At 35.3% G+C, this 27889-nt stretch overlaps 1 pseudogene; it reads right to left on the bottom strand.

The window, feature by feature from the left end:
- Positions 1-1294: 1294 nt before the first annotated feature.
- On the bottom strand, positions 1295-27889 carry LOC115991229 (annotated as a pseudogene).

A 27889-nucleotide genomic window follows, 5' to 3' on the forward strand; every position in this document is an offset into this window, starting at 1 on the left:
TGCATCGAGCCACTGTCAAATTCAACATCCCTCAAAAATCATCTTTCAATCGATTGAATGGATGTCTAAATTACGAATTGCTCATAAACAACAGTCTTCTTTTGAGCTTCATCTTAGGCCTATGAAACCTAGACTTGACATACATTACAAAATCAAAATATCCAAGGGTTTCAGGTGATTAGATTAAATAAGCTATTAATAAGTGAGAATAAACAGCAAACACAGTCCTGTCATTTGATTATGACGAGGATATTTACTTGAAAAATTAAAAGAACATTGTTCCTACAGTACTATCCACCACAGACTGCTTGTTTGCCTTTTAGCTTTCCTAAAAGTTCTTATGCTTGGAGCACAGGAAATTGTCTGTAGGTTACATCATTCTCTAATATGTTTCAATTATTACTTATTAGCATATGAGGCTTGCATTGCAATTATATATATATATATATATATATATATAGAGGTAAGGGGAAAGTACAGTCCACTGAAGTAGGCTATATTCTCTAACACTTATATTTTACTTTTGGATCACCTGGTACAAAAGGAAAGAAAGAAGAAAAAAAAGAATAAGAATTATATTTGTTCTTATAAATGGAGTAAAATGTTAATTGTTCCCATAAATCCTTATAGAAGCAATTTAGATGCAGCAATCTTTACCTTTTAGCGAGCTTCAAACGTAGTTATTGTCACGTCATTTATAGAATAAAACCCCTTTCTTGTGACTGATCCCAAATCCTTGGTAGGTCTTCTGAAAACAAAAGCAGGTTGATTCGGAGAAGGAAGAGTCGTTTCACAACTTAGCATGAGAAGAATTGCCAACATTTGGTCGAACTGTTGCATCTTCTTGCACACATAAGAGCCCAATTTGAATGCATCTCAAGACTTCATGAGAAAAAAATGACTCAGTAATCAACGAATCTACTATATCCAAGGCTCTATCTTCTGTCCATAGTTCCCAGACCGGTATGGTTTATAGCATTATCCAAAGGGGGTTGTATTATAAATGCAAATGGAAAAGACAGTTGTTTTTTTGTTACTTACATGCCCTATCAAAGTTAGGGAAGGGTGTGTTTGATAAGAACTGTTATTCTTCTTGCCACTAATGATCTCCAACAATATGACACCAAAACTAAAGACATCTAATTTTGTTGAAAATTTCCCAAATATTACATACTCTAATGACATATAACCACTGCATGTGAATAGTATTAAAAATAGAGTTAAAGTTTGCATAGGCCTTCATTTTCTATATGTGTGGAAAGTGTGCAAGGCTTTGTGTGCACATGTGTACTTACTATGTTCCGATAACTCTAGTTGTCTTGTCTTGAATTTAGTCTCCTTTGAATATACGAGCTATCCCGAAATTTGAAATTTTTGGATTCATCTCACCATCTAGGAGAACATTGCTAGTTTTAAGATCCCTATGTATAATTCTTAATCTTGAGTCTTGATGAAGATACAAAATCCCACGAGTGATCCCAATAATGATTTCAAAGCGTTTCCCCCAATTAAGCAATGAACTTCTTGTATGGTCTACAATAAAATTTAACTCCAGAATACTCAAAATGTGATTAAATAGTGTAAAAATATTTGGTTGTATGTAATCCAAAAATATTCTCTAAATATATATAATAAAAGAAAATAAAACAGATGAATGCAATAGATTTATAGAAAGAAGATGTACCAAAAATGAAGAAATCTAGGCTTTTGTTGGGCATTTACTCATAAATCAACATCTTTTCTTCCCCCTGAATGCAACAACCAAAAAGCTTGACAAGATTCCTATGTTGAAGTTTTGCAATTAACATAACTTCATTTTTGAATTCATCTATTCCTTGTCTTGAACTGTTGGATAGCCTTTTTACAGCTACTTGTTGTCCATTAGATAATTGACCCTGAATCCATGGTCCAAAATTAAGCTTAGTCCTAACAATTAGTTCAAAGCAATTGAGTTCAATGCCACAATCTAATTCTTCAATAACTTATGTCTATGTAAATCATTTTCCAGTATTCACACACACAATAATGGAAATTGAAAAAGAAAGGAAAATATGCAAGATATCAACATTCAACGATGCCATTACGAATTGTAACTTTACCTTAAAAACAGAACCAAAGCCACCTTGTCCTAGTTTGTTGATTGGAGAGAAATTGTCAGTGGCAGCAACTATGCAGCTTAGATCAAAGATCAATAAATCTGGATGTCTCCTATTCTCCTCCAGCTCATTTCCCTCGAAATAGCCCATGGTACGAGTAAAAAGTAATGATTGATTGTGCAATTTTCTCTTCACTGTCCTAAAACATATTGACAGACGTTGCTGACTATAATTTTGCAATTGAGCATTTATATAGCATTTATATAATTGAGCAATTGAGCATATATATATATATATATATATATATATTCCTCTCCGTTTGTGTGAACAAAACAATGGAAGTGATTTTGTTACCTTTTGTTTTCCTCTTCTTTGTTTTTTTTTTTTTTTTTTTTTTTTTTTTTTTTTTTTTTTTTTTGAGGGGGATGTTTTCCTCTTCTTCATTAGGCATATATAGGCTATCAAGCATACCAGAAACAATGTCACCATAACAGAAAATTATTGTAATAGCCAGCTGCCTCCTGTGGCCAAGAGCATCGAGGCTCAGAGAGAGGCTGTGAGAGTGTATCTTTGGTCCAGTTCGATCCTTATTTATCTTCAAATGAAACCGTAACGTGTCCACAATTCACATGATATTGGGCTTGTTTGAATAAGCTGTTTGAAAATGAGCGTTTTTAAAATTTGCGTTTTGGAAAACACAATTTTAAATATTATATTAAAACGTTTGGTAAAATTTGTATATAGTATTAGTCTAAAATTATTGTTTTGGTGCAGATTACCAAAAAGGACTGGAAAAGACTTAATTCTGATAATATTATTCTATCATATTTGAAGTAGCTCATGAAAATAATAATAATATTCACTTTCCCTCTAGCCTTTTCTTTAAATAAAAAAATTATGCAAAAACTAAATTAAAATAACCCCAATTACTTTCTCTTTCCCCAAAGCTCATATCAACCACAAACCTATCCAAAATATATATATATATATATATATATATATATATATATATAGCAACCACAAATAATGAAAGTGAAAAAGAGATAGCAGAGAGAGAGAAACACGATATTTCCTTCACAGTTCACATGGACAGCTTTTTATTGCAAACATGGAAAAAGGAGCTAGTGGACATGTTGTTCCTACAAGTGGTGCTTTCTTATTTCCATTTTCAATACTACAACAATTGAGCTCTTTTTTGTTGTGTCAACATTCTCTACTGCTGTTCCAACATCCGCCTGAGACCTTGAGCACAGTGTATTTGCTGGCCGGTGATTTTGTCATTTAGCAAATGCGTGAGGGTATATCAGGTATTCAAGCCTTAAAAAGTATTACAAGATCTGCATTTTAAGTGCCGTTTTCAAAAGGTTGGCTGGAACTCCAGTTTCAAAACGTGATATTTTGCGTTTGAAAGAACGCAATTTCTAGTAAAATTACAGTGCCAAATGCACACGTATTTGCGTTTTTAATCAAAATGCGCGTTAAGGCTTTTGAAACAGCCTATCCAAACGGGCTCATTAATTGATACTAACAATGACATTTAATAAAAGCCATTTAAATGTATTGTACCTATTTCTCCAAAAAAGGAAAAAAAAAAAAAAGTTTTGTGCCAAAAATGATGTCGTCACCTTATGTAGCCATTAGATTCCAGAGCCTCACTGTCGAAGGTATAGAGTTGCTCCACCACAGCCAGTGGATTTTGAAATAAGAGAAAAGGCAACATTACTTGCATAGAGAATCTAGGAGCCTGTTTGGCCAACAAAATTTGATCACTCAATTTCCGTCACTCATCACTCATAACTCATCACTCATCATTTATTACTCAATTTTTCACATCCGTTTGCCTTCATCACTCAGTTTCCATTACTCACTATTTTTCACACTATTTGGGAGGCCCACACCTGTCATGGTGCAGTTTTTTTTTTTTTTTTTTTTTTTTTTTTTTTTTTTTTTTTTTTTTTTTTTTTTTTTTTTTTTTTTTTTTTTCAGTACCAGAACCCGAACCAGTGGAAAAGAAAAAAAGAAACCAGACTAGTGAAGAACGAACCCAGTGAACAAAGAAAGGAAAAAAAAAAAAAAAAAAAGTCAGTTGGTCAAAAGTTGCTATTGAATAGGTCCCTCATGTGTGTTTAATTACAAAAATACCATTGAGTTATGAGTTATGGAAACTGAAAACACCTTTGGCTGTTTTCAGTTTCCATAACTCATACAGAGAATTGAGTGATGGAAACAAAAAATTTGAAACTGAGTTATGGCTTGCCAAACTAACTTTTTTTTGAGAATTGAGATGGGTTCTACCATTTTTGAGAATTGAGTTATGGAAACTGAGAATTGAGTGATGAGAATTGCCAATCCAAACAGCCCCTAGGCTTCCTAGTATGTGTGCTCAATGGGAAAAAGTCTTTGAAAGGTTTCTGCCATCAATGAGTAAAGGTTTTAATAAATAATTTATTTTGAACTATTTTGTAAGGTAAACTACTTCTAAAGCATTAGGTGGGAACTTCTGTTATAAAAATATTTTCCTTTTAATTTTATCTTCTCTCTGAAATTTGCAAAAAAAGAAAAAAAAAAAAAGAACATATTTCGTCATCCTAAATAAGGAGGTTGTGCGAGCTCACTAATTTGTAAATTGTTTTACCAAAAATTTGACAAAGAATTTTCTGGTCAACCCAAAAATATTTTAAAATGAAACAAATATTGAAAAATATGGAAAACATTTTCTTGAAAAGCAAACAAAGTGAGGGCAATCCTTCAACCAAATGGAATCTCTCTTGCCAAGGTTTTTTAAACGCCAAGGTTTTTTAAACGGGTTGATTTACACTTTGGGCCTTTTGCTGTCATATTAATTCCGCCACAATAGGCCACCCTTACTTGCAATGAAGTTTGTGTCAATGATGGCCAATTTTGTGTGCCCAAGAACTTCGATCTTTCCATAGTACAGGGTCTTGAAGGCCATTAAAAATAATAATAATAATATATAAGAAAAAAGAAAATTTTTAAAATTATCTTAGCTTTCAAACTAATTAAATTTGTTGTTCTTTGTGAGCTTTTATATATAAATATTTAAACTTAACATACTAACATATAAATAGATATACACACATGTATTTATTTAGTAGTTTATGGTTTCTATAAATTATAAATTACATAATTCAATGAGTTCATGTATATGTATATGTTGATGTTAATGTTTATGTTTTTGTGTGTGTCTTGAGAGCGAGAGAGAGAGAGAGAGAGAGATTATGGTTTCTAGAAGTAGAAAGACCATGCATATGACAATCACCTTGGGAATGTTGCACCGTTGAGCCAACTTTTGTTTGTAGCATCAACTAATTGATTGCTTAAGCAAACCAAAGAGATTGAATTTATTCTTGCACCCAAATGTCCATTGCCTTGAGAAAGTTGAACGGAAATAGAACTTCAACAAAATGTGAGACTAAGTACAATTAAGTTGCTGGGGTCCTTGCTACAAATTTTCAATCAACTTCCATAGTCCTCAGATTCAACTCAACAATTTTTTTTTTTCTCGATCTTGCTAATCCGTCAAATCAAGTAATTTCAAAATGCTTGAATTAGTACATTAAAACAGCAATATAATAGACACTGTATAAAATTTACTCTTGCACAAATCAAAAGAAATAGGAGGTGCTTTTTCTTGTCCTTATTCTCTGAGGCAAGGAATGTTTTTCTCTTTGAAGAGTTTCGAGCGGCAAGGTTTAAACTAGAAGAAACCCAATTAGAGAGTGCAGGCCATAAACCAGTAATAGAATAGATGAGAGATTCTTAGGGTGAGTTTGGTTCAACTTTTTGTAAAAGTGCATAATGAAAATGTGGAGTTTTCAAAAAATGCATAATGAAAAAGTGCATTTTAAAAAAGCTAAGTGTTTGGTAAAAACTGTTAAAAAGTGTTTTTTAAAAAAGCTGAGTGTTTAACTAGCACTTATAAAAGTGGAGATTTGAGTTTTAAATTACCAAAAAGGACAAGATATATATATATATATATAAGTGAAATTTTGTTTTAATGATCTCTCTTAATGCAAGTTATGGACACAACATTTTTACAAAAATTTCACAATAAAGTCTATATGACAAATTGTTAATGGTAGATAAGAAAAATAATAATGTCATTAATAGGTTCAAATAAGAACCAATAACAAATTACTATGTAGAATTTATTATGAGAAGTGTTACGTTCACAACATTTTTCGTAATATTTTCACAACAAAATTTATGTGGAAAGTTGTTACTAGTTCTAATTTGAACCCACAACTGAAATTATTTTTTTACTAACCAATATTAACTAATAACAATCTGTTACTTAAAATTTATTGTGAAAATATTACGATAGCATTTCTTAATTAGGATTTTTTATTTTTTATATTATTTTTCCTTTCTTCATTTCACTTTCAACCATACGTTTTATTTCTTTTTCTTTCTTTTTTTCTCCTCCACACACTGTCCACTATCTCTACCCCCTCTTTTACTATCCTTTTCTCCCTCATTCAGAACGTTCTAGGAGCTCATTTTCTTTTTCTTTCTCCAGCTCCCTCTCTCTTTCTCTCTCTTTTTTTTTTTTTTTTTTTTTTTTTTTTTTTTTTTTTTTTTTTTTTTTACTTGATTCCAAAACTCTCTCTGTGATAAGAAAATTTTCCTTTTCTCCCTGATTCAAGAACATTCCAGGGAGCTCTCATCTTCGTCCCCAACCCAGTCCAGATGGGTCAGATGGCTTCTGTCCTTTGTTTTTTTTTTTTTTTTTTTGTTATGATTTGATTAATTTTAAAACTGTGTTTTTGAGTTTGTATTCTGATAATCTGATTATGCTTGAGTTTAGAAATGTTTGAGAGAAAAATTGTTGTGTTTGTAGTGTTTGTTCTGTAGCAGAGCAGCACGGAGAGGACCTTTGTAGCAGCACAGTGGGCAATTTGGTAATTTAACACTACCTAAATGGTAATATTGTTGAAACGCGCATGGACTTTCTGATTATGAACCTCTTGAGTTCCATTTTGCAAATGCGCATTTTCTTCACAAACTCAAAACGCAACTTTTTCCAAAAAGTTGCATTTTATACTTACCAAACACTAATTTGGAGCTGGCTTTTTTGAAAACACGGCTTTTGGGTTATAAACGCTGAAACAAACAGGTACTTAGTTTAGATTGGTAAAGTTTTACACACCTTCCAATCTGTTATGAAACTTGATATAGAAAGCCAATGAGCTGGCTATTCCTTTAAATCCAGCAGGGTGTAATTTTGTGTTGTATATCTAGGGTATAACTCCAATGAATGATTCATATATTAGACCGTACAAATTCAAGATAGCCAAGGTCATTTACTTAATAACCTTGAGAATGTTACGCCATCTTTGGAGACCACTTTTGTTTTTAGCATCAACTAATTGATTGCTTAAGCAAACCAAAGAAATTGAATTTATTCTTGCACCCGAATGTCCATTACCTAGAGAACATTGTACGAAAATAGAGGTTCAACAAAATTCGAGACAAAGGAAATGTTTGGATCCACGTTTAACCACGTTTGCGTCTGCATTTGTTATAAATTGTTGGGTTTCTGTTTTTTTTTTTTTTTTTTTTTTTCACGCGTTTTGTTTTGGAGTATTGCGGTTACTGTTCAATGAACAGTAACCGCAAATGTTGACTTTCTGCAGTGAACAGTGCACATATGCACTGTTCACGGACCCACAAATTACACTTTTTATCAACTTTTTCATTAAAAATGGGTCCCACGGTACTATTCACACATTTAAAAATTATTTTGTTACAGTGTTTTCAGTTTCAGCAAAATAAGTTCTATCCAAACACACCCAAAGTAGATTTAAGTTGTTGGGGTTCTAGTTACAAATTTCAATTAACTTCCATAATCCTTAGACTTGACTTAACAATTTTTTTCTTGGTCTTTTTAAACTGTCAAATCAAGTAATTTCATTAAAATAATACTTTCATCCATTTATCTTTCAAATTATTTTGAAAAGATTTATTTCCATGTTTTATCTTTCTTTCATTGCACACCTTTTTCGCCAGCTAAAATAGTGAGCTTTCACACAAATACACCAATAATAGTTATATTAATAAGTTAGTGAGAAAAGTATATTAAATAAGAAATAGAATTTTAAATCAAAGATAAAAATACAATTAACATAATTTAAAAACTATTATTAAATATCATTAAATTTTTCTTCATAAATTTTTATATACAAATATTTAAAATTTAGTTATTAAAATACATACGAACTCATATTGTTATTTTTCTCTAATAAATTATTAAATTGCGGTATTTAGTATGTGAGTTTGTGTTTATGCTTACGTTAATGTTTATGTTAATGTTTGCTTGTGAGAAATATATATACACTTTTGGTACTGGCCTTTATTTTAAAAAAGAAGCAAACTTATCACTCACATGACAATCAAATTGAGAACGTTGGGCAACAAAAGTACTTCCCAAGCGTATTTAAGAGAGGCATAGAGAAGTAAATGTTCCAAAATAGTCCCTATAGGGAAAAATTCAGCAACTATATTAACCATATTAGTGAATACTTAAATCCCTTAAGAGACCAATTAAATTTTAATATTTTCCAGTATGATTTTTTTTTTTTAATTTATGTCCTAAATAACTTTCTAAGTGATATTAACAAAGGAATTAATTCCCCAAAAAATAAAGCACTAAGGGCATGTTTGGTATACTATTATGGTTATTACAATGCAATAGGAACCAGATAACAAGGAATGAAAGAAGCTGTAATGGAATAAGCATTCTTATTCACCGGTTTAGTTACAATAACTTAGTAAAATGACAGAATGATACTGTTTTTAGTCAAATTTCCTAAAGTACACTTTTTAAAAAAAATTATATATTTACCCCTTTTTTTTGTTTAAATTGTATAGCATTTGTCATTATAATTTGATGGATTGATTAATATTTTCGTAAATAGTTAAAATGTATGTAGAAAATTGATTACATATTATATAGGTTAAAAAATTAATATGGATACTAGTTTATAGTATATGAATATAGATATAAGGAACAATTTTTCTTTTAAAAGAAAATTTAAATCAAATTGTAAAAATGAAATAAATGACATCTAGCATGCAAGTTCTTTTCGATAATGTTCACTGTCATTCTACTGTGCAATCTTTGAAGAAAGAACTAAGAAGAGTAAAAAACAATGGAGGAAGAAAAAAATTGATTAAAGAAAAAAAAGACAGAAAGTATGTGAGAGGACAAAGCCATATTTTGTTAGGGAAAAACCACTCGTGTCATTAACTTTAAAGTTTAAAAAACCATCTGAATTCCCAACCAAGCATATATATATATATATATATATATATATGAGATCAATGTATATTTTATCTGGAATTAGGCATAAGTACAAGGTTGTGGACAAGGTAAACTGTATTGCACAACAAATACACATGAATTTATAATGTTTTGGGGAAATTGCACTTTACCCACTTGTGATTTGGCCTGTTTTAACAGTGCTTACTCTTGGTTTAAAAGTTGTCACTTGACCCACCTTAGGTGGCCTCCATTAGACTCCCGTTACCCGCCTCTGCCTTTTCACCGTTAAAAATAGGGGTAAATGTGTCTTTTTCTTTATATTTTATGTCTCTCTCCTCTTTTATCTCATTCTTCTTCTTCTTCACAATCAAAACCCAGAAATCCATGTGAACATACACCCACAGATTCGCTAGCCTTCCACTACTAAATCCAAAAATTGACTACTTAATTCTTCATAAAACAATCACAAAATAAAATACAAAAATTAAGAATAAATGGTATCCACCAGTTTGTTGGATTCTATCTTTACCCTAGGCTTTCTCTCTCTAAAACTCTAACCCCTTCTCTTTTGCTGGGTTCTCTAAAAAAAAAAAAAAAACCCAGATTTGCAAGTACAAAAAAAAAAACCCAGCAAAGACCAGCAAGGCAACAGACGGTGGAGGTCTGTTCCTTTCACACATCCTTCGACTTTCGAAACCGTCTCCATGGAAGAAGATCTCAAAAACAAGGTAAAGTCCGACCTAGAATTTGAACATAATTTCTAAATAAAAAATTAAAGAAATTCACTAAAACTAGTAAATTAATCGCATTCAAAATTCACTCTTTCAGTTACAACAATTTTTTTCTTTTCCTTTTGTTTAGTTTCTTAGTAAACAAATAGAGAATGAAGAAATAGAATTTCAATAATCTCTTCGAAATCAACTAAAGCAAGTAAACTAATCACATTTAAATTTCACTGACGCAATAACCTTTTATTTCTTTTCCTTCATTTTCTTAGGAAACAAACAGAGAATAAGGAAATAAAATTTCAAAAATCTTTCTAGAAACTTTGAAGAAAGCGACCGAAACTAGCAAACTAATCAAACTTAAATTCTCACTGACACACACTAACTTTCTATTTTCCTTTCCTTTAGTTTCTTAGCAACCAATCAGAGAATAAAGACACCGAATTTTTGCAATCTCTCTAAAAGCTTCTGTTTTTTTTTTTTTTTTTTCCTTTTTTTTAGTAAATTGTTTCCAATTCCATTAACACAAAAGAAAATTATATTTTCCTTTTGGTTTTCTCGGAAACCAAACAGAGGATTAAAAAATGAGAGATAATTTCTAGGGTTTTAGGAAGTTTCATTTTTTTATTTGGGTGTTTATTCAGCGTTACCTGTAAAGCGACTCTGGTGAAGTTGCAGGAGTAGATGAAATCGGCAATGGGGGCAATTTCATATTTAGATTCCAAGTCCATGGCCGAAGATCAAGTTGATATGGAGGAAATGAGTTTGGGGTTCTAAGGTAGAGAGACAGAGAGAGCTCATTCCTTTTTTTTAGGTTCTATTTAGATTCTAATTTTGGCTTATATAGTAAAGAGGATTTTCTAACGGAAAGGGTAGAGGTGGGTAACGGGGGTCTAACGAAGGCCACCTCGGGTGGGTTAAGTGATAACTTTTAAACCATGGGTAGGCACTGTTAAAATGGGTCAAACCACAGGTGGGTAAAATGCAATTTCCCCTAATGTTTTTTGTTGACCCTTTAGTAGTGTAATAGTCGTCAAAAGCTTTGTAATTCAGTGGCATAACAATTCAAAACCTTATTATTGTAGCTAGTGAATTATCAAAAAAATATTTATGTATAGTTACCTCATTTGTTGTACCATACTCGAATCCAATGAAAAATCTGCTATGTGAAATTATGAAGAAAGCAGATATAGAGAACTTTATACAACTGGCGTTTTTACTTTTTTTATTTATTTATTTTTTATAACTTTCTTTCCCTAGTATTTTGGTGGATAAGAAGCATAATATTTGCAGTAATTTCCATGCATTGTAAAGGACTTGTATGTCCGAATAATTCCAAAAATCTCTTTCAATCACACAAACGCAAACAGACAAAAAGTAAAATCACAATTATCTCCAACACTCAAGCAATAAACAATAGTAAGAAATGTGAATTAAAGAATGGCGTGATTAAGTAGCTATAGAATACCTTAGGACTATTTGTCTTGAGCAGGTACACTCTAATAGGACTAAACCTTCTGGCCGATTCCAATGACCACCTAGATTTGTGCTCTGCATCAACATACTAGGATTATAGACTCTGTGCCTTCAGCTCTTGTTTACCATAAGACCAACTTCGTTCTTGAATAAAGATTTATGAGACATGAGTTGAATATCATTAACTTTTAACAGATATTCATGGTAAGAAATTGAGTAATTCTTAGGTACTCTAGGAGCATGGTGAATGGTGTTATCTTCTCTCACATTCATGTTGGTGTCCACTTATTAAATTCATGGTAGGATCCACTACGAATTTGAGAGGAGAGAACACCATCTCATTATACTCCTGGAGTACCTAAGAATTTTCTCCAGAAATTTGGCTAAGATTGGCATATTGGGATATAAAGAGTTATCAAGGCATATGACCAATTACTTTGGCTTTCGCTAGTAATTGGTAATTTAGCATCATGACTGATGTTGTTAGGACATACGTGATTTAATGTTAGAAACATATGTTACTATTTTATGTAATTGACTAATCCTTTGACAAAACACACTTTTCTTGTAATTGGGTAGATCTAGGATATGTTTAATACTTCAAGGAACAAGGTTTCAAGTTCAAGTGTTAAAGCCATGTAAGTCTATCTAAGAATCAAGTGAGAAAGTACTGGACTTTAAAGCTCAATAGCTAGCTCAATAGCTAGCATCTATCAAGGTTTAAAAGTTGTTTTAGCCCGTGGCTTGACAGCTAGCTCGATAGATGGCTATCTATCGAGATTTATGAAACTCAATTTTTCAGAGTTGTTTTTCATCCAATCCATGGGTATATGTTTGGGTTTTCTTTTCTCACAACCCTAAAAGTATATAAGGATCATTTTAAGGGCTGTCTAAGGTTGCGCAAGTGTGAAGCAAAGTTTTGTTCATGCAAATTGTGATCGAAGATAGAATTTGCCCTAGTTCATCTTTCTCTTGAAGAAGTTGCTGTGTTTGTACACCGGGTGGTTTTGTGACCAAGGAGCTTCTTGATCTTTATCATGTGATGAACTGAAGAACTTTGTAGCCAACATCTTTCTCAAGTTGGTGATTAAGTCGCATACTGGGATCCGTACATCTATTGGTTAGTCACGTACTAGGAACCGTGCATTAAAAATGAGAGATTGTCACTACATAACAAGTCCAATTGGGTATTGGGGTAAGGGTTCAACTATAGGTTGGTATAAGGTACTGTGATTCCTTTAATTGTAACCGCTTGTTGTGATAATAGTGGATTCTTGGGATTGATGACCTTAAAATCACCCAGTGGGGTTTTTGCCGTGTTGGTTTTCCCCATTCGAAAACAAATCACCCATGTCAAATTTAATTTCCGTTGCATTTAGTTTAATTGGTGATTTGTTTGTGCTGCCACACATATTATATGTTAATCTAATTAATTAATCAACTTGGCTAATTAATTGGTTAATCTATTACAAGGGGTCAATACATTCTTGGCTTTTCAGATGTCACTGATCTTGATTCCTTGAACTTTGTGTTGTTATGTAGCTAACCTCATTCCAGAAAAAAGTTAGTGGCTTTCATAAGTCAACCTATTACTAGTTGTCTATGGGTCCATTTGAAAATAGCTTATTTAACTGAAATAGAAAACTTTTTGCTAAAAGTGTAGAAAAAAAAAAGTTAAAAGTTAGTTGAATAGTATAATGGGACCCATGAATAATACCAAAAAAAAGCTAAAAACTAAATAAGCTAAAGGAAATAAGATCATTCCAAACTCATCCTATGTCATTTACAAATTAGTACAGACTATGGCTTTCACTAAATGCTTTGCTTTTATCAAAATAGAAAAGGTTGAAACCCATGTCTTGAAGTAATTTAAAATAGGACAAATAGGGAAAACCCACATAGGTCATTAATTTTAAAGTTTAAAAGACTATCTAAATTCTCAACCAAGCATATATATGAGATCAATGTATATTTTATCTGGCATTTAAGGCTTAAGTAAACTGTATAGCACAACCAAAACACATGGATTTATAATGTTTTTTGTTGACCCTTTAATAGTGTTATAACATTTCAAATCTCTCTTGTTGTTGTAGCTAGTGAATTATCCAAAACAAAATGTGTATAGTCACCTAATTTGTTGTACAATATCTCACATCCAATGCAAAATCTGCTAAAAAAAAAAAAAAAAAAAAAAAAAAAAAAAAAGCAGATATAGAGAAATTCATAAAACAGGCGTTTTTACTTCTTTCTTCTTCTTTTTTTTTTTTAAAAGAATTTATTTCCCTAGTGATAAAGCACATATGTGCCTTGTTAGTATGTTCCTCGTCTATGTTGATGGGCGAACTTGATGTAATGGACGAGCTCGATTTCCTGTTGAAAATAGAGAGAATGAAAGTGAAAGACATTGGGTTGGTGCCAGCCAAGGACCTTTCGATGCTTGAATTAGATAATCTCCTTGGAAATCTATAGCATGTATTGTACTATGATAAGTATCCACTTACTTGCTTTCCATGGCTTTATATAGCCACATGATGAGCTTATTGCAAGGTCCGTTAATCTCCCCAAAACGTTGTGATCTTAGCTGGGCAATTAATTCCAAGCTTCTCATTAAGTTGTCTGCAACTAGGGATGGCCATACCCATTGGGTAATGTATATGCAACCCTACCCGATCCAAATGTTTCGGGTAATATCCGATTCTTAATAGGTAGAGCTTAACTGGGTAGGGTATGGATATTACCCAAATTGTTTGGGTAGGGTATGGATATTATCCAAATCCGACCCGTAAAAATTTAAAAAAAAAAAAAAAAAAGATCAAATACCTGATTATGTATAGAATAAGACAAGCAATGATAGGAAGTGTTAGGTTTGCCTCATATTATTACGATGAGCTACAATTGCCACTGGAAAATTTCATAAACTTTTCTATTTCTTTTTTCAATAAACTTCTTTAAATTGGACACTATGAAGTGTTTTTTTTCTTTAATTTGATTAGGATTTAAAATAAGCTACATCTTTAAATGCTTTAAAAAGACCAGACCAGATGCTTGTCTAGCTAAGCATAAAATCTCACATAAAATAATTCTGCCCAGTCACTAGAAGAAGAATCTGGGGCAATTATTGCAACTCAAGCGTAATTGTACTGATTTTCTTTTCTCCATTAAAGCTTGACTCTATCAATTTTAACAAATGTAATTTATTGTAATCAATTGTGTTGAAGAACTAAAGTTACATATAAAATTATATTTTAAACATAGTTCTGCATTGTCCCCCAAGTGGATCAATCTTATTTAACATGTTGTACGACAAGCATTAAGCTCCTATGCCTCTCTGTGGTCTTAAAGGATGCCAGCAAAGATTCTTACTGTGCTTATTTTTGCCTCCGTGCTGCTTCATCAAGTTCTTGGGGTCGATTTGTTGCTCTTGGAAAATGTAACCATTTGTAAAAGTTATAGTACAATTGCCACAAAAGAGATTTGAGTAGTAGACTGTTGAGAGTAGTTTATCCAAATTTAAAACACTTTTAAGAGTGGCATTGGATTTGAAGAGAAAGAAAAAAAACTGATATCACATGGAACATAAATAGATATACTTAACTCCCACCAAATTGGAAATGGTACCAATTAAGCCCCAAAACATGGTATGATGGGGCTGGCTTATATAGCAAATTGCTATTTTATAACAGGGACCCAAGCTGTAAAAAGTCATGGACTGCCTATGTCATTTGAATTTGTTGTTTTATAATAGGGACCCAAGCTATTTTCAGAGTTATTTTGATGCACCACTTATGAAAGTTACAGGGAGGCTTCATCCAGTGGAAATATTTTACATTAAAAAGCCTGAAAGTGACTTTTATTACTGTTACATTGACCTTGATTTTGTAAAATTTATTTTAGGAGTTGCCATTTGCTTGACAAACAACTGAAGAGGCAGAGGAAAATGTTGCTTCTTTATTTTATTTTATTTTTTATCTAATAAAATTTCTATCTCTATCTCTCAAAAAAAAAAAGAAAAAAAGAAAAGAAAGAAGTAGATACAAACTAATCAATAAATTTTTTTTATTGATTAGTTTTTTTCTTTTTTAAGATTGGTTAGTTTTTATGTTAAAATGTTTTGAATTAAAAAAAAAAATAAATAAATGGGTTTTGGGTTTCGGGTAGGGTATAGATATCCATAGATAATATATTCGGGTAAGATTCAGGTATAGATATTAACGAGCATTGATAATCGGGTATCCATGGGTAAACTTTTTGGGTCGGATATGGGTATATCCGATCCATACCCTACCCATGGCCATCTCTATCTGCAACTAACATGAGGCAGCCCATGAAGTTGCCAATTAATGGCTTCGTAACCGTTGGTTTGAATAGGAGGGTACGCTTTGCCTGAATGAGAGAGTTAAGTCTAACTTAAATGCGCTTAAGGTCGTCCATTCAACGGATGACCAATTTGATCACTATTCGTCACTTGGTATTTTGGTGGATAAGAAGCATAATATTTGCAATAATTTCCATACATTGTAGACAGACATGTAAAGTAAGAATAAGTTAAAAAAAAAAAAATGGCAATCACACTCAATAACACAAATAGACAAAAAAGGAAAATCACAAATATCTCAAGCAGCTCTCAAGCAATAAACAATAGTAAGAAAATATGAATTAAAGAATGGCGTGATTAAGTAGCTATAGAATAACTTAGGACCCATGCTAACTTTCACAGCATCAAGGCTTTCAGAGCAACGGTGATGAGTGAGAGAGATGGAGAAGGTGAGACTGTGAGAGTGTGTGTTCGGTCCCATTCGGTCTAGTTCGGTCCTGATTTATTTTCAATTGAAACGGTGATGTGCCCACAATCCATATGACATAAACTGATACAAACAATGCTGTTTAATAAAAGCCATTTAAAAAAAAAAAAAATGTTTTGTACCAAAAACGATGTCGTCTCCTTATGTAGCTGTTACATTCCAGAGCCTCATTATCGTAGGTATAGGAGTTGATCCACCACAGGCAGTGGATTTTGAAATTAGAGCAAATGCAACATTACTTGCATAGAGCATCTTGGCTTCCTAGTATGTGTGCTCAATTTCCACGCTAGGAAAAGTCTTTAAAAGGTTTCTGCAATAAGTGAGTAAAGGTTGTAATAAATAATTTATTTTGAAGTATTATGTAAGGTAAACTACTGCTAAAGCATTAGGTGGGAACTTTAGTTATAAAAATATTTTCCTTTTAATTTTATCTTCTCTCTGAAATTTGCGAAAAAAGAACACATTTCGTCTTCCTAAATAGGGGGGAGGTTGTGCAAACTTGCCAATTTGTAAATTGTTTTACCAAAAATTTGACAAAGGATTTTCTAGTCAACTTAAAAATATTTTAAAATGAAACAAATATTGAAAAATACAGAAAATATATTCTTGAAAAGCAAACAAAGTGAGGGGAACCCTTTAACCAAATGGCATCTCCCTTGGTGAGGTTTTTTAAACGGGTTAGATATACTACAGGCTTGAGCCATGAATTGGGCCCCTCCTCCTCAAGGAGGTTTACACTCTAGGCCCTTTGTTGTCATATTAATTCATCCACAATAGGCCCCCCTTGCTTGCAATGAAGTTTGTGTAACTGATGGCCAATTCTGTGAGCCTAAGAACTTCGATCTTTCCCTAGTACGTGGTGTTGAAGGCCATTAATAGTAATAATAATAATAATAAGTTCGTGTATATGTATATGTTGATGTTAAGTTTATGTTTGTGTGTGTCTTTTGTGAGAGAGAGAGAGAGAGAGAGAGAGTTTATGGTTTCTACCTTTGGCACTACCTTTCTTTTAACCTAGAAGCAGAACAACCATGCATCTGACAATCACCTTGAGAATGTTGTGCCATTTTTGGAGCCAACTTTTGTTTGTAGCATCAACTAATTGATTGCTTAAATAAACCAAAGAAATAGAATTTATTCTTGCACCCAGATGTCCATTAACTTGTGAATGTTTTATGGAAATAGAGTTTCAAAAAATGTATGGCAGAGTACAATGAATTTACTGGGGTCTTGATTTAAAATTTTTCAATTAACTACCATAGTCCTTAGATTCAACTCAACAATTTTTTTTTATCGATTTTGTTGAATTGTCAAATCAAGTAATTTCATTAAAATGATACTTTCATCCATTTGTCTTTCAAATTATTTTGAAAACATTTGACTCCATATTTTATCCTTCTTTCATTGCACAACTTTTTTTGCCAACTAAAATAGTGAGCTTGCCCACAAATACACCATTTATAGTTATATTAATAAGTTAGTGAGATAAGTATAGTAAATACGAAATAGAATTTTAAATCAAAGATAAATATACGTTCAAAATAATTTAAAAATTACTATTCAAATATCATTAAATTTTTATTCATAAATTTTTGTATATAAATATTTAAAATTAAGTTTTTTTTTTTTTTGAAACCGAATTTAGTTATTAAAATACATAGGAACTCATATTGTTGTTTTTCTTTAATAAATTATTAAATTACGGTATTTAGTATGTGAGTTTGTGTTTATGGTTATGTTAATGTTTGCTTGTGAGAAATATATATACACTTTTGCCATATTTTTTTTTTTTTTTTTTTTGAGAATCAAGTCAGAAACTATTATTAATCAACAGAACTATCAAGGATTACATGCTGTTGCACATCACTTGGGATGTCATTCGTCCAAACATGAGGGCACGGTATGGCTTTAGACGCCTTTGCTAACTTATCTGCTACACCATTCCCCTGCCTTTTCACATGAACAAACGCAACTGAAACAAAGTTCAGCGCCATTGTTCTCACTTCTTCCAGGATATGACCATATGAACTGAAGCACGGACAGCTCGAATTGATCGCTGCTGTGATGGTTTCAGAATCCCCTTCAAACACCACGTCTGCTAGGCCAAGCTGAAGCGCAAAACGTACGGCTGTTCTACATGCGATGGCCTCGACCTCTTCCACTGTTCCTGGTAGCGCCATCCTATCTGAAATAGCACCACAGACCCGTCCGTCCACATCTCTGACTACTGCTCCAACTCCCGCCTGCCAAATTTCTTTGAACAGAGCACCATCATAGTTTACTTTGTGCTGTGAGTTCTGGGGTGGGTACCAACGCGGTGTATCTGAGGGCCTGGGCTCTGAAACCGGATGTTCTTGTGCTAACCGGAATTCAGTCAACCTTTCACGCATGTTCTGGTACAGCTGATGAAATGGGAGGGAAGGCGCCTGCATTCTTGTAGCATTCCTCTTGTTCCAAATACCCCAGGTGACCATAGCAAACCGTTCCGCCGGGTTTGGTACATCTACATTTGTTATACCAGTCCATAGATCCCTGAAGTCGACGAATCGCATTGAAAGCTGGTTTCTGAGAGCTTCTTCTTCCCACCAAACCTCCTTGAGGACTTGGCATCCCCACAGTGCATGAACCGTGTCCTCTACTTCCTCATTGCACCACTCACAGGTGGCGTTCCTTGTGACATTCCTGACTAGCAGGTTCTTTTTTGTGGGGAGAGATTCTCGGCAAGCTCTCCATAGGAAGTGCCTGATTTTGTTTGGAATATTCATGGTCCAAATTTTCCTCCAACAGCTGGTATTGGCCGATGAATCAGATGGGCTAGGAGTGGATGAAACCTGGTTGGACGATAGCATTTTGTATGCACTCTTTGTTGTGTACCTCCCTGATTTTGTGCCAGCCCAAATAAGAAGATCTTGGGTCTGGTTTGAGCATAGGGGGATTCCCAAAATTTGTTGGGCTTCATGGGGAAAGAATTCTTGTGTTATCCGGTCTCTAATCCACCTTGGGCCATCCTCATCAATTAGAGCACATACCTTTGCGTTCATCGGGAGGTTTTTTTGAGGAGAGATGATGTGTTTTGTGGAGTTATTAGGCAGCCACTTATCACCCCTAATCTGCACTTTAGTGCCATCCCCAATCCGCCAATATGCTCCTTGCTTGACAACCTCCCTCGCTTTGAGGATGCTTTGCCAAGCATATGATCCATTCGTTTTCACTCCACATTCAAGAACCGAGCATGTAGGGAAAAACCTTGCTTTGAAGACTTTGTAGAACATGGAATCGGTATTATGGATTAGTCTCCAAACCTGTTTGCCTAGGAGAGCAAGATTGAATTTTTCCAATTCCCTAAATCCCAAGCCTCCATGTAGTTTTGGTAGGCAAAGTTTCTTCCATGCTATCCAATGGATTTTCCTCGCCTCACCCGAGTACCCCCACCAAAACTTTCTTATCAGTGCTTCAATGTCCTTGCACAAATTTTTGGGAAGTTTGAAACATCCCATAGTGAAGGTCGGCATTGCTTGGATGACTGCTTTGATTAAAATCTCCCGGCCCGCTTGTGATAGGAGTTTTTCTTTCCATCCTTGGATTTTGTGCCACACTCTCTCCCTAATGTAACTGAAGGTTTCTCTTTTTGCTCTCCCCACAAATGATGGCATACCCAAATATTTTTCATATTGAGTCACCTCCTCAACTCCCACTAAGACCTTCACCCTATTCTTTGTGTCTTCATGAGTGTTTGTGCTGAAAAATAATTGCGTTTTATCACGGTTGATTTTCTGCCCAGATGCTTCTTCATACACTGTGAGGATATTCAACACTTTTTGGCAATCTGACTCCGTTGCTCTACAAAAGAGTAAGCTATCATCCGCAAAGAATAAATGGGTAATTTTTGGCCCTTCTTTGCAAAGAGACACCCCCCTAAGTTCTCCACTATCAGCTGCCTGTTGAATTACAGAGTGAAGACCTTCTGCACATAAAAGAAACAAGTAAGGTGATAGGGGGTCTCCTTGACGGAGACCCCTACTTGGGTGAAAAAAACCGTGGGGTTCCCCATTAATCATGACAGAGAAAGAGACTGATCGAAAGCAACAACCCACTAGATTCCTCCATTTATCATCAAAACCCAATCTCTCCATGATTTTATCTAAGAATGCCCATTCAACTCTATCATAGGCTTTACTCATGTCGAGTTTTAGAGCCATGAACCCGGTTTTGCCTTTCCTTTTATTTTTTAGGTGGTGGAGTGTTTCAAAGGCTACAAGAATGTTGTCAGTGATGAGGCGATCTGACATGAAGGCACTTTGGGTCTCGGACACAAGTTTAGGGAGGATTTTTTTAAGTCGGTTTGCTATGGCCTTAGAGATTATTTTGTATATGACATTGCATAGGCTTATGGGGCGGTAATCTTTTAGGTTTGTGGGGGATTTTGTTTTGGGGATTAAGGTAATGAAAGTATGGTTTAGGTTTGGAGGCATTACTCCCGTATTTAAAACAGATAAGGATGCATCTATAACATCAGAACCAACAGTATTCCAATAAGATTTGTAAAAAATTGGGGGCATACCATCCGGACCAGGGGCTGTCATAGGTTTCATTTGCTTGAGTGCTTGCTCAACCTCCATGGCTGTGAAAGGCTGGTTAAGTTCGGCATTCATTTGCGTTGTCACTTTTGGTTCAATCCCTTGGAGGATTGGATCAAAACCGACTGTGTTGGCTGACTGGAAGATGGATTGGAAATAGTGCACAAACGCCTCCCCAATCTGCTGCTCATCCTCCACCACTTCCCCACTATCCAGGGTCAGTTTGGAGATGAAATTTCTTCTATTTCTCTGGTTTGCACGGCTGTGGAAATAGGCTGTATTAAGGTCCCCTGCTTTCAACCAATTCACCCGTGATCTTTGCATCCATAGGCACTCCTCCTTGACCATTAGATCATGCACCTCCGCCCTCAATGTTCTCAAATGGGAATTGTTGGATCCGTTCATGGCATTTGCTTCCGCTTGCATTAGCAATTTTTTCTTTTGTTGCAGCCTATGGCGAATATTGCCAAAAGAATGTTTGCTCCAATCTTGCAGGGATAACCGACATGCCTCTAATTTTTTTGTCACTCTGCCCATCGGATTTTCCATTGCTTGGCTCTCCCAAGAATGTTTTATCACTGCTTCACACCCCTCATCCCTCATCCAGACCGCTTCAAACCTAAAAGGTTTCTTTTTCCTGTAAAAACGTGCATTTTCATCATCAGTACAAATCCACAATGGGCTATGATCCGAGAGCGAACCAGCTATATGATGAACTCTGGTTGATGGGAACATTTGAATCCAAGGATTGGTTGCTACTCCTCTGTCCAACCTAATCCAAGTCACTGCTCCATCAAACTGGTTGTTACACCATGTGAACGGGGCGCCAACAAATCCCAAATCCTGAAATCCACAAAAATCCAGAGCATTCCTAAAATCGATCATTTGTCTCTCCCGACGTGTAGCACCCCCCAGTTTCTCTTCTGCTCTGACAATCTCATTGAAATCCCCTGCACAAATCCAAGGGAGATCCATTTTGAGGCTTAAATGTTTTAGTAGTGCCCAGGAATGTTCCCGGTTGGCCGTTACAGGGTTTCCATAGAATCCCGTAAACCGCCAGGCGTCATCCATTCCTGGGTTCACCACTGCATCAATGTACGTTGGGGTTGCATCATAGACGTGTAGATTGATGTCTCTGCTCCAGAACAGGGCAAGTCCACCACCTGTGTTCAATCTAGAGACTATGTGAACATTGTCTAACTGTAGTTTTGCCCTTAACTTTTTCACGTAAGTATCTTTTGATTTTGTTTCCATGAGAAAAACAATTGTGGGAGAGTATTTTCTCACCATCTCGGTGAGTTCCTGAACTGCGCATGGTCGTCCCAAGCCACGGCAGTTCCAACTTAAGGTGTTCATTGTGGTCGGCGGTGCTGCCTGGCAGCCACCACCGTTGAGTAAGCTTCTGGGGATTCCTCATACTGCACTGATACTTTTTTTGAGGGACGGCCACCTTCTTCATCTTCATCGTTCCTTTTGTGTTTTCTCTTCGTCATGAGCACATCAGTTGGGCTGCTTTGTTTATCACGTGGAATTCTGACCCACGTTGATTTGGTTGACACCGGTTTTAGTTTGGACTGAATGTTATTTGAAGGCTGGTGATTGGTGTTCGGCCCACTGGTGGTAAGGGAATTTTGGGGTTGGCTAGGAGTGTTATTGATGGGCTGAGGATTGGTGCACGGTCCAATTGAGGTAAGGGTGGGTTGGTTTTGGGGCTGTGTATTGTTATTGGGCTGAGGAAAGGAGCTCGGCCCAATGTTATTTAGGGTGAGTTGGGTTTTTATGTTTTGTTGTAGGTTAATTTTTGTATCGGTTTCAGATTGTAAGGGAATAAATTCTCTCTCTCTGCCGTCAATGCTGTCATTGATTCTGGGATCTTCACTAGTTGCCGTTTCAGTGCCAGGAAAGCAGCCGTTATGGTTCTTCAATGCTCCATTCTTCTGCCAATCATCCTCGGATTCATGAGCATTCAATGCCTCATTAATTACCGTGACAGGGACAGACGTTGGGATTGTCGCCGAGGTTGGTGGAGGATCACGTGGCTGGGCTGTCGGTGGTTGAGTTGGTTTTCCGGTGGGTGTTTGTGTTGGAGGTTTTTTGTATGTTGGATGTCGTGGTCTGGTTCCAGGAACGGTAATGGATGATTTTCTGGTAGTGATATCGATTTCTGCTCTCATCCAATCCCCAAAGTTCTGGTCAGTTTTTTTCAGCGAGCCTTTGCTTCTCAACCAATGTTCACAATCTCTGTCATCATGAGATACCAATCCGCACCAGTAGCAGAAATTTGGGAGGCGTTCGTACTTCAAAATTGCGCACCCAATAACAGACCCCTCATACCATACCTTGCGAACCCTGTTCAAAGGTTTTGTGATATCAATTTGCACTCTAACACGTAAATAGTTACCCTTACCTCCTTCGCTTTCTGAGTCGGTCATGAGTTGAATTGTGCCTAGTGAGTTTCCAATGGCGTCACGAGTTTCCTGGTTGAGGCATTGGACTGGTAAATCATGTATTTGGATCCAGAATGTTGTAAATTGGAAGGCAAGTGCTGATATAGGCACATTTGCAGTCACTTTCTCAAAGACCACAAGGTGTTTGTCATAAGTCCAGGGCTCGTGTTCAAGTACCCTGCCCAAATCACATTCATCTTCAAAGTTAAAAAATAGGATATTGTCGCCCATGTCCTTGATTTGGACATCCTTTTCCGATCTCCAGAGTGGCCTGAATGTGCGGGCCACTGATTCCACATTGACTACTCTTTTTGTCAAAAATTTGGCAGCAAGAGTGAAGGATTCCTGCTCTGTTTTCTTTGGGCATGCTATACCAGCTTCTTCTTCATCTAATAGCGACAGTTTTTTCCATAATCCTTCAAGGGAATCCATGTTTGAATGTTGAGTAGGATGTGAGGAATGCAAAGGTTGTGTTTTGGATGGTTAGTCGGGACTCCCTACCAGTCACAGAAAAACTAGAGGGAAACAGGCAACCTGTACGAGGACAGGGACGGGAAAGCTCCACTGGGGTTGAAGGAATAGGTTTGTCCTAGAACCTCAGAGAGCGACCACCCACTTTTGCCATATTTTGTTAGAGAGGAAGAGGTTGTGGCCCCCCGGCTCATTAACTTTAAAGGTTAGTAGACTATCTAAATTCTCAACCAAGCATTTAAGGCTTAAGTACAAGGTAGCAGACAAGGTAAAATGTATTGCACAGCCAATAATATTATTAATAAATCAAACGGTGACATTTCTTATTAGGCCTTACGTGCCATCATTTAACGATGACGTTTAAACAAAGCCTTTTAAATGTAAAGCATCAAACGATGTCATCTTATGTAGCTGTTATAGCAATTCGTTAAAAAAGCCATAACGAGTCAGCTCAGTTTGCTAGAGTTGGTTTCAAGTTCGTTAAGATTTCAAAGTCTCTGTTCTATTTTTTTCTTCGCTTAGTTTTTTCTCTGTCATGATCTTTTTGCATCACAAAATCTCGGCAAAGATCACAAAATTTCATCATTAGGTAGCTGTGAAATGGCTTATACAGATAATCAAAACTGAACTTTCAAGTGAGACACTAAAATAGTAATATCCTTCATATAATACTAGAGGGATCCAATTTTGTGAATCAATAAATAATTTGGTACAGTTAAAAATTCTGTTTGACCAAATGTGAGAAACATAATACTAAGCTAAAATTAGACATACCCTTTGATGAGTAGGTGCATTAAGCCATTAAGAAGACATTGTCAAACACTTGAGGGCATTGTACAAACCCATGATTCTGTGTTAATCTCTTCGTTTTCTCTGATAGTTTTTGTGCTAGATTAATACAATTTATTTTTGGGTTTGTGCTAAATTAATACAAACAAACAAGCCACCTCAAAACCCAATTTATGAATTCATTATCTATCATTTCTCATGAACCCACCTCAGTTTCATCCCTTTTGGACTCCTAGCTATGAATCCCTTCTCTCATTGTCTACATCTGGGATCATAATTAGACCCTCTAAATGAATCCAAGGACCACCTTAAAAATTTGTTCTCTGTAGCAACGTATTGAGATAATAGACTCTGTGACTACAGCTCTAGATCACCAAAATACCAACTCCATTGTTGAATAAAGATTTTCAAATCATAGGTTGATCAAAATGAAGTTTAAGCTTTCTCTCTTTGGCACATGAAAATATTCTCTAAACCTCTTGTTCAAGTCATGCTATAATAAGCCTTTTATATGATGTCATGTAAGGCCTGAAAATCAAGGTAGCAATCAACCTAATTAACATAATTAGATTTTGATTTCACAATTCTTAATCTAGTAAAACATTGCTAGTTTTAAGATTCCTGTGAATAATTCTTAATCTTGAGTCTTGATGAAGATATAAAATCCCACAAGCAATCCCAATGATAATTTCAAAGCCTTTGCTCCAATTTAGCAATGAACTTCTTGTAGGATTTACAACAAAATTTGTCTCTAGTGTACTAAATATTTGATTTCAATAGTGTTGAAAAAAGTGGTTTTATGTACTTCAAATATTCTTTGGACATATATAATAAAAGAAAATAGAACAGATGAGGGGAATATTTTAAAAAAAAGAAGAGATACCAAAAATGAAGGTGTCCAAGCTTTTGTTGGGCATGTAATCATAAGTCAGCATCTTTTCTTCCTCCTCAATGCAACAACCAAAATTTTGACAAGATTCCTGTGTTGAAGTTTTGCAATCAAGACAACTTCATTTTTGAATTCCTCTATTCCTTGTCTTGAACTCTTTGATAGCCTTTTTACAACTATTTGTTGTCCATCAGATAATTGACCCTGAATTCATGATCCAAAATTAAGCATACTCATAACTATTAATTTTAAGAAATTGATTTTAATGCCTCTATCAGCTACTTCAGTAACACGTCTTAGCTTATGAAACTCATTTTCCACCATTCACACCCGCACAATAATGGAATATGAAATAGAAAGAAAAACGTGCAAGATATCAACAATGTCATTATATATGAATTGTAGCTGTACCTTAAAAACAGGGCCAAAACCACCTTGTCCAAGTTTGTTGGTTGGAGAGAAATTGTCAGTTGAAGCAACTATGCTACTTAGATTGAAAATCGATAAATGAGGATTTCTACTACTGCCCTCAAGCTCGTACACCTCCAAAGAGCCTTTGGTACTGGTAAAGTTTAATGATTGATTGTGCAATTTCCTCTTCACTGTCCTTCAGCATATTTGATAGACATTGCTCTATAATTTAACTTCGGATTTATATAGCATGGAGGACTAATCTAATGACTGTGCATGTGAGCGAGTCAACAATACAAAGCAAGCGTTTATGTTACCATTTGTTTTTTTTTCTTCTTAATTAGCCACATATAGGCCATCAAGGATACCAGAATTAATGGCACAGCGAAAGACAATATTTTAGTAACCAGCTGCTTCTTGTTGCCAGGAAAACCTTTGGACTTCCTTGTGTAAGTAGCTGGTGGAAAAAACCAAAAACAAAACAAAAATATAAACAAATAAACCAACCGTGAGTATACATGAAAGAAAAGAAATCCTTATTGGCATAAAGCACCAATGGGACAATTACCCTGAACATTAGTGAAGAGAACCCTTAGCAAGAGGGACAAATACCTTGATTAACAAGGACTCTATTACCTTTTCCTTCTAATTTGAGAGGATAAGTTTTGGTGGGCCCATAACCACCATTTTCCATCCACCCAAATTTAACCTAACCAAATTATAGTGAAGTCCCACAAACCTGCCATTTTCCTTTCATAGTTTTCCATCCAACCATATAGACCAAAAAAGTGAAATAGGAAGAAATGAAAATTTACAAAAAATGCAAGCAGGCAGAGAAGGCTACCTAACTCACAGTTGCATCCACACGTATATTTAGATCCTTCCATTCAATTGAATTCTCAAAAATGTCCATCAATTCACTATACCATGCCAAGCAACAGGTCCCCTTCCCTTCAATATCCATGCTGATAAAAGCCGTGCAAGAACAATTACTCAAGCATGCCTGCTGGCACTCTGAGCTACTCATACTCGTCTCCATCCAAGCTGCATTAGATGAATCAGGACTCTTCACACTTTCTAACTTCACATACCCTTCGCAATTCCCACACATCGACAACCCCAAGTTCTTCTTCACACATCCCTCAGAACCATCTCTGTGATACCAACCCTTCGGAGACTGGGGTTCATACCCTGTCAAACACGTACACTCAAACCCATTATATTTGTCAAGATACTCCTGACCACATTTACTGTATGCACCAGAGTGTCCATAGTTGTCACACCTGTATTTAGGTGCTGACCAGAGTTCCTTCCATTGAAAATCACGATCATTCCACATAAAGTTCTGAAGCAATCCAGAGTTCTCAACCACTACTCTAAAAATGAAGGATAAATCCTCAACAAAGTAGGCAAAAGACACCTCATCTTCCTTGTTGACAAAATCATACTTATAACCTGATGAGACTCTTGCTGATGCTGATAATGTTTGCCATGGCCATGCAGCTGACCGGTGCAGGATGGAACCCTTATACTAGAAGGCTTGTGGAGAGCCATTTGGATTCATCTTATAGATGCAATCCCCAGTTCCGGGGTCATCTTGTGACTTCCAAGATGTCCAGAACCTGTCTAGCCCACTTATCTGATTCAACCCAAGCCTCATGCCTGGAAGCAAAGTGTCTGTAGGATAGTCAAAGCTTTGCCATAACACCTTTTTGTTATTGCCCTGGATCAATACCAGGTTTCCTGAATCTTGAAGCTGAGCAACACAGGAGGTTGTCCCTTGTAGCGAAACATTTGTAGACCAAAGAAGGCGGTTAAAACTGTCATGGAGGACAAGGTTTCCAAACTGGTTGATGGAGAGAACTCCAGAGGAATCATTAATAGGATCATTCCTGTTTGCAACCCACACAACAGTTTGATA

This window comes from Quercus lobata, chromosome 5 (genome assembly GCF_001633185.2).
Source record: "Quercus lobata isolate SW786 chromosome 5, ValleyOak3.0 Primary Assembly, whole genome shotgun sequence".
NCBI classification, from domain to species: domain Eukaryota; kingdom Viridiplantae; phylum Streptophyta; class Magnoliopsida; order Fagales; family Fagaceae; genus Quercus; species Quercus lobata.